At 42.2% G+C, this 6,812-nt stretch overlaps 1 protein-coding gene across 2 annotated transcripts in view; it reads left to right on the plus strand.

The window, feature by feature from the left end:
• Positions 1-5,759, plus strand: part of mbd2 (methyl-CpG binding domain protein 2) — a 136,142-nt gene extending 130,383 nt beyond the window's left edge. The window contains exon 7 of one of the 2 annotated variants that reach the window (XM_052458624.1): positions 5,151-5,759. The gene's annotated coding sequence lies outside the window, so the exon portion shown is untranslated. Of the gene's footprint in view, positions 1-5,146 lie in introns of both variants that reach the window. The other variant, XM_052458623.1, reaches the window with a different exon arrangement.
• The last annotated feature ends 1,053 nt before the right edge of the window (positions 5,760-6,812 follow it).

Genomic DNA, 6,812 nt, shown 5'->3' on the forward strand with positions numbered 1-6,812 from the left:
CAGTTTCCTGTATTAAAAAAAAAAATGTAATAGCTCTTTGATACCATAAGTGCAGGTTTTGCTGCAAAGTCAGATGTGTAAGTGCTCTTGTACAACATACTAATAACACATAATATAAAGTTGTTTTTAAATGTTAGCGTTTCTAGAGCTGATTTATGGATTGCGTTGATGATAAAAACTAATCAATGACGATTAGTTATCTTTATTGGAGAAATATTGGACTAATATATAGACCTATAAAATAATATTGTACCTTTTTTTATTTTTTGTATTCACTAATATCTAGCAACCTGTACATAATGCACCAAACATTAGATAGCAGGCATTATAGATTGTAGCCTAGTGGTTAGAGCGTTGGACTAGTAAACGAAAGGTTGCAAAATCGAATCCCCGAGCTGACAAGATACAAATCTGTCGTACTGCCCCTGAACAAGGCAGTGTTCCCCTGTAGATGGCAGGCCATCATTGAAAATATGAATTTGTTCTTAACTGACTTGCCTAGTTAAATAAAGGTAAAATAATAAAAAAAATTGTCTTCGTAGCAGTTCACACTAGGGCTGACCCCACATGTAGGTGTTTGGTTGATAGATAGGCTGTTAGTCGAACGACATTTCTTTAGTTGAGCCGTGGCAAAAAAAAAAAGTTATCAAAATCATGGTGTCTGATTGGTGCCTGTCTGAGTTTTAGATTTTTGGTTCCAACCGCCGTGTCTTTGTGAGACACAGAGTAGGTGAACGGATGATCTCCACATGTGTGGTTCCCACCGTGAAGCATGGAGGAGGAGGAGTGATGGTGTGGTTCCCACCGTGAAGCATGGAGGAGGAGGTCTCATGGTGTGGTTCCCACCGTGAAGCATGGAGGAGGAGGTGTGATGGAGTGCTGCATCAAAAAACCTGGCCTCCACCATCAGCTGACCTCAATCAAATTGAGATGGTTTGGGATGAGTTGGACCGCAGAGTGAAAGGAAAGCAGCCAACAAGTGCTCAGCATATGTGGGAACTCCTTCAAGACTGTTGGAAAATAATTCCTCATGAAGCTGGTTGAGAGAATTGTATTTATTTATTTCACCTTTATTTCACCAGGTAGGCAAGTTGAGAACAAGTTCTCATTTACAATTGTGACCTGGCCAAGATAAAGCAAAGCAGTTTGACACATACAACAACACAGAGTTACACATGGAGTAAAACAAACATACAGTCAATAAATAATACAGTAGAAAAATAAGTCTATATACGATGTGAGCAAGTGAGGTGAGGTGAGATAAGGGAGGTAAAGGCAAAAAAAGGGCCATGGTGGCAAAGTAAATACAATATAGCAAGTAAAACACTGGAATGGTAGATTTGCAGTCGAAGCATGTGCAAAGTAGAAATAAAAATAATGGGGTGCAAAGGAGCAAAATCTATAAATACAGTAGGGGAAGAGGTAGTTGTTTGGGCTAAATTATAGATGGGCTATGTACAGGTGCAGTAATCTGTGAGCTGCTCTGACAGCTGGTGCTTAAAGCTAGTGAGGGAGATAAGTGTTTCCAGTTTCAGAGATTTTTGTAGTTCGTTCCAGTCATTGGCAGCAGAGAACTGGAAGGAGAGGCGGTTTGGTTTTGGGGGTGACCAGAGAGATATACCTGCTGGAGCTCGTGCTACAGGTAGGTGCTGAGATAAGGGGGGACTTTACCTAGCAGGGTCTTGTAGATGACCTGGATCCAGTGGGTTTGGCGACAAGTATGAAGGCGAGGGCCAGCCAACGAGAGCGTACAGGTCGCAATGGTGGGTAGTATATGGTGATTTGGTAAAAAAAAAAAAACGGATGGCTGTGATAGACTGCATCCAATTTGTTGAGTAGGGTATTGGAGGCTATTTTGTAAATTACATCGTAGAGGATCAGTAGGATGGTCAGTTTTTACAAGGGTATGTTTGGCAGCATGAGTGAAGGATGCTTTGTTGCGAAATAGGAAGCAGATTCTTGATTTAATTATGGATTGGAGATGCTTAATGTGAGTCTGGAAGGAGAGTTTATAGTCTAACCAGACACCTAGGTATTTGTAGTTATCCACATATGCTAAGTCTGAACTGTCCAGAGTAGTGATGCTGGATGGGAGGGCAGGTGCAGGTAGCGATCGGTTGAAGAGCATGCATGTAGTTTTACTTGTATTTAAGAGCAGTTGGAGGCCACGGAAGGAGAGTTGTATGGCATTGAAGCTCGTCTGGAGGTTAGTTAACACAGTGTCCAAAGAAGGGTCAGAAGTATACAGAATGGTGTCGTCTGCGTAGAGGTGGATCAGAGAATCACCAGCAGCAAGAGCAACATCATTGAGAGGTCTGGACAACAGGCCCTCCGATTTGACACAATGAACTCTATCTGCAAGAGCAACATCTACATGAGTCCATATGTGTTGTTTCATAGTTGATGTCTTCACTATTATTCTACAATGTAGAAAATAGTTAAAAATAAAGAAATACCCTGGAATGAGTAGGTGTGTCCAAACGTTTGACTGGTACTGTGTATATCTTGGTACTGTGTATATCTTGGTACTGTGTATATCTTGGTACTGTGTATATCTTGGTACTGTCTATATCTTGGTACTGTGTATATCTTGGTACTGTCTATATCTTGGTACTGTGTATATCTTGGTACTGTGTATATCTTGGTACTGTGTATATCTTGCTATGTCTCACTCTCTCTAGCTCTCTATCAATTCAAAGTGCTTTATTGGCATGATAAATGTGTTTACTTGACCAAAGCAAGTGGAATAGACAATAAACAAGGGAAATAAACATTTATACTTACAAAGATTGCATCTCTCTCTCTCCCCAGCTCTCTCTCTCTCTCTCTCCCCAGCTCTCTCTCTCTCTCCCCAGCTCTCTCTCTCTCTCTCTCTCTCTCTCTCTCTCTCTCTCTCTCTCTCTCTCTCTCTCTCTCTCTCCCCAGCTCTCTCTCTCTCCCCAGCTCTCTCTCTCTCCCCAGCTCTCTCTCTCTCTCTCTCTCTCTCTCTCCCAGCTCTCTCTCCCTCTCTCCCTAGCTCTCTCTCTCTCCCCAGCTCTCTCTCTCTCCCCAGCTCTCTCTCTCCCCAGCTCCCTCTCGCTCCCTCTCACTCTCTCTCCCTAGCTCTCTCTCTCTCCCCAGCTCTCTCTCTCTCCCCAGCTCCCTCTCTCTCCCCAGCTCCCTCTCACTCTCTATCCCCAGCTCTCTCTCTCTCTCTCCCCAGCTCTCTCTCTCCCCAGCTCCCTCTCGCTCCCTCTCACTCTCTCTTTCCCCAGCTCTCTCTCTTTCCCCAGCTCTCTCTTTCCCCAGCTCTCTCTCTCCCCAGCTCCCTCTCAATTCAATTCAAGGGGCTTTATTGTCAAGGGAAACATGTGTTAACATTGCCAAATCAAGTGAGGTAGATAATATGCAAAAGTGAAATAAACAATAAAAATGAACAGTAAACATTAAACATACAGAAGTTTAAAAACAATAAAGACATTACAAATGTCATATTATACATGTATATACAGTGTTGTAACAATGTACAAATGGTTAAAGTACACAAGGGAAAATAAATAAGCATAAATATGGGTTGTATTTACAATGGTGTTTGTTCTTCACTGATTGCCCTTTTCTCGTGGCAACAGGTCACAAATCTTGCTGCTGTGATGGAACACGGTAGAATTTCACCCTGTAGATATGGGACTTTATCGAAATTGGATTTGTTTTCGAATTCTTTGTGGATCTGTGTTATCTGGGGGAAATATGTCTCTCTAATATGGTCATACATTGGGCTGGAGGTTTGGAAGTGCAGCTCAGTTTTCACTTCCTTTTAGCTGGTTGTAGAATTTAACGGCTCTTTTCTGGATTTTGGAATTAGTGGGTATCTGCCTAATTCTGCTCTGCATTATTTGGTGTTCTACGTTGTACACAGAGGATATCTTTGCAGAATTCTGCGTGCAGAGTCTCAATTTGGTGTTTGTCCCATTTTGTGAAGTCTTGGTGAGCGGACCCCAGACCTCACAACCATAAAGGGCAATGGGCTCTATGACAGATTCAAGTATTTTTTTGCCAGATCCTAATTGGTATGTCAAATTTGATGTTCCTTTTGATGGCATAGAATGCCCTTCTTGCCTTGTCTCTCAGATCGTTCACAGCTTTGTGGAAGTTACCTGTGGTGCTGATGTTTAGGCCAAGGTATGTAATAGTTTTTTTGTGTGCTCTAGGGCAACAGTGTCTAGATGGTATTTGTGGTCCTGGCTACTGGACCTTTTTTGGAACACCATTATTTTGGTCTTACTGAGATTTACTGTCAGGGCCCAGGTCTGACAGAATCTGTGCAGAATATATAGGTGCTGCTGTAGGCCCTCCTTGGTTGGGGACAGAAGCACCAGATCATCAGCAGACATTTGACTTTGGATTCTAGTAGGGCGAGGCCGGGTGCTGCAGATTTTTCTAGTGCCCGCGCCAATTCGTTGATATATATGTTGAAGAGGGTGGGGCTTAAGCTGCATCCCTGTCTCACCCCACGACCCTGTGTGAAGAAATGTGTGTGTTTTTTGCCCATTTTAACCGCACACTTGTTGTTTGTGTACATGGATTTTATAATGTATGTTTTACCTCAACACCACTTTCCATCATTTCTCTCTCTCTCCCTCTCTCTCTCTCTCTCTCTCTCTCTCTCTCTCTCTCTCTCTCTCTCTCTCTCTCTCTCTCTCTCTCTCTCTCTCTCTCTCTGTCTCTGTCTCTGTCTCTCTCTCTCCCCCAGCTCCCCCTCTCTCTCTCTCTCTCTCTCTCTCTTTCCCCCAGCCCCCCTCTCTCTCTCTCTCTCTCTCTCTCTCTCTCTCTCTCTCTCTCTCTCTCTCTCTCTCTCTCTCTCTCTGTCTCTGTCTCTCTCTCTCCCCCCAGCTCCCCTCTCTCTCTCTCTCTCTGTCTGTCTCTGTCTCTCTCTCTCCCCACAGCCCCCCCCCTCTCTCTCTCCTCATGTTGACGTTGAATGGAGGTATCTTCCAGGGCCCTGGTCGAAAACATAGTGGCCCTGGGGGAGACATTAATGTCATGTTTTCAGTTGGTGATTCACCCCAATCTAACCTAGCCTGGTCATTGCCCGCTAGCCTTAACGTTCTCATTAAATGATGTTTGTCCTAATGCTCACTCTTCTTTTTGGTTTTGTCTGTCTCCACAGGCAGGTTCCACAATGCCCAAGACGACGACAGTCATCAGACACAGAGGCCTACATCCCAAATGGCACCCTAAATCCCTGGATTAGTGAACTACTTTTGACCAGCCTGCTATGGCCCCTGTCAAAGGGAGTTACATTAAATAGGGATTAGCATGTTATTAGAGACTGATGGTCATCAGTCAGTCTGCTTCTGAAGACGAACGGACCCATGACCGTCATACACCCCTTGATACCTAACTCACCGAGCTTCAAACCAAGGCCTTTTGTTTTCTTTTCGTTTTTTTGGACTAAACTATTGTTAATGTAAATATCTATATATAATTTCAGAAGAATGCTTATTTTGTGTCATAATTTTTTTTTTTTTTATATAAAGGTGAATATTGAGCAATACTATTTGAACTTCTGGGAACTTTGTTGCAATCTGCTGGATTGGCATTGCTAACTATTTTAGGGATTGAATATTATTTTCAAGGTTTGTAACACATGAATCATTTACATGAACATGAATGGAAAAAAAACAACCTCTTATTTAAGACACATTTTATACCTTTGAGAGAAAAAAAATGTGTAAATTTCTTGCATCATAGTTAGAGTAAATAAATCATTATATTCACAAGTGTTGGTCTCTGTAGTTTTCTGTAATGGGGTTATGATGTCATCTTATACAGAGGAGTATGATGTCATCTTATACAGAGGTAGGGGGGTTATGATGTCATCTTATACAGAGGTAGGTAGGAGTATGATGTCATCTTATACAGAGGTAGGGGTATGATGTCATCTTATACAGAGGTAGGAGTATGATGTCATCTTATACAGAGGTAGGGGTATGATGTCATCTTATACAGAGGTAGATGTCATCTTATACAGAGGTAGGGGTATGATGTCATCTTATACAGAGGTAGGTAGGAGTATGATGTCATCTTATACAGAGGTAGGGGTATGATGTCATCTTATACAGAGGTAGGAGTATGATGTCATCTTATACAGAGGTAGGTAGGAGTATGATGTCATCTTATACAGAGGTAGGGGTATGATGTCATCTTATACAGAGGTAGGTAGGAGTATGATGTCATCTTATACAGCGGTAGGAGTATGATGTCATCTTATACAGAGGTAGGGGTATGATGTCATCTTATACAGAGGTAGGAGGAGTATGATGTCATCTTATACAGAGGTAGGAGTATGATGTCATCTTATACAGAGGTAGGGGTATGATGTCATCTTATACAGAGGTAGGAGTATGATGTCATCTTATACAGAGGAGTATGATGTCATCTTATACAGAGGAGTATGATGTCATCTTATACAGAGGTAGATGTCATCTTATACAGAGGTAGGGGTATGATGTCATCTTATACAGAGGTAGGAGTATGATGTCATCTTATACAGAGGTAGGTAGGAGTATGATGTCATCTTATACAGAGGTAGGGAGGGGTATGATGTCATCTTATACAGAGGTAGGTGTATGATGTCATCTTATACAGAGGTAGGGGTATGATGTCATCTTATACAGAGGTAGGGGTATGATGTCATCTTATACAGAGGTAGGAGTATGATGTCATCTTATACAGAGGTAGGAGTATGATGTCATCTTATACAGAGGTAGGGGTATGATGTCATCTTATACAGAGGTAGGGGTATGATGTCATCTTATACAGAGGTAGGAGTA

Source organism: Oncorhynchus keta, chromosome 12 (assembly GCF_023373465.1).
Source record: "Oncorhynchus keta strain PuntledgeMale-10-30-2019 chromosome 12, Oket_V2, whole genome shotgun sequence".
Classification (NCBI taxonomy): Eukaryota; Metazoa; Chordata; class Actinopteri; order Salmoniformes; family Salmonidae; genus Oncorhynchus; species Oncorhynchus keta.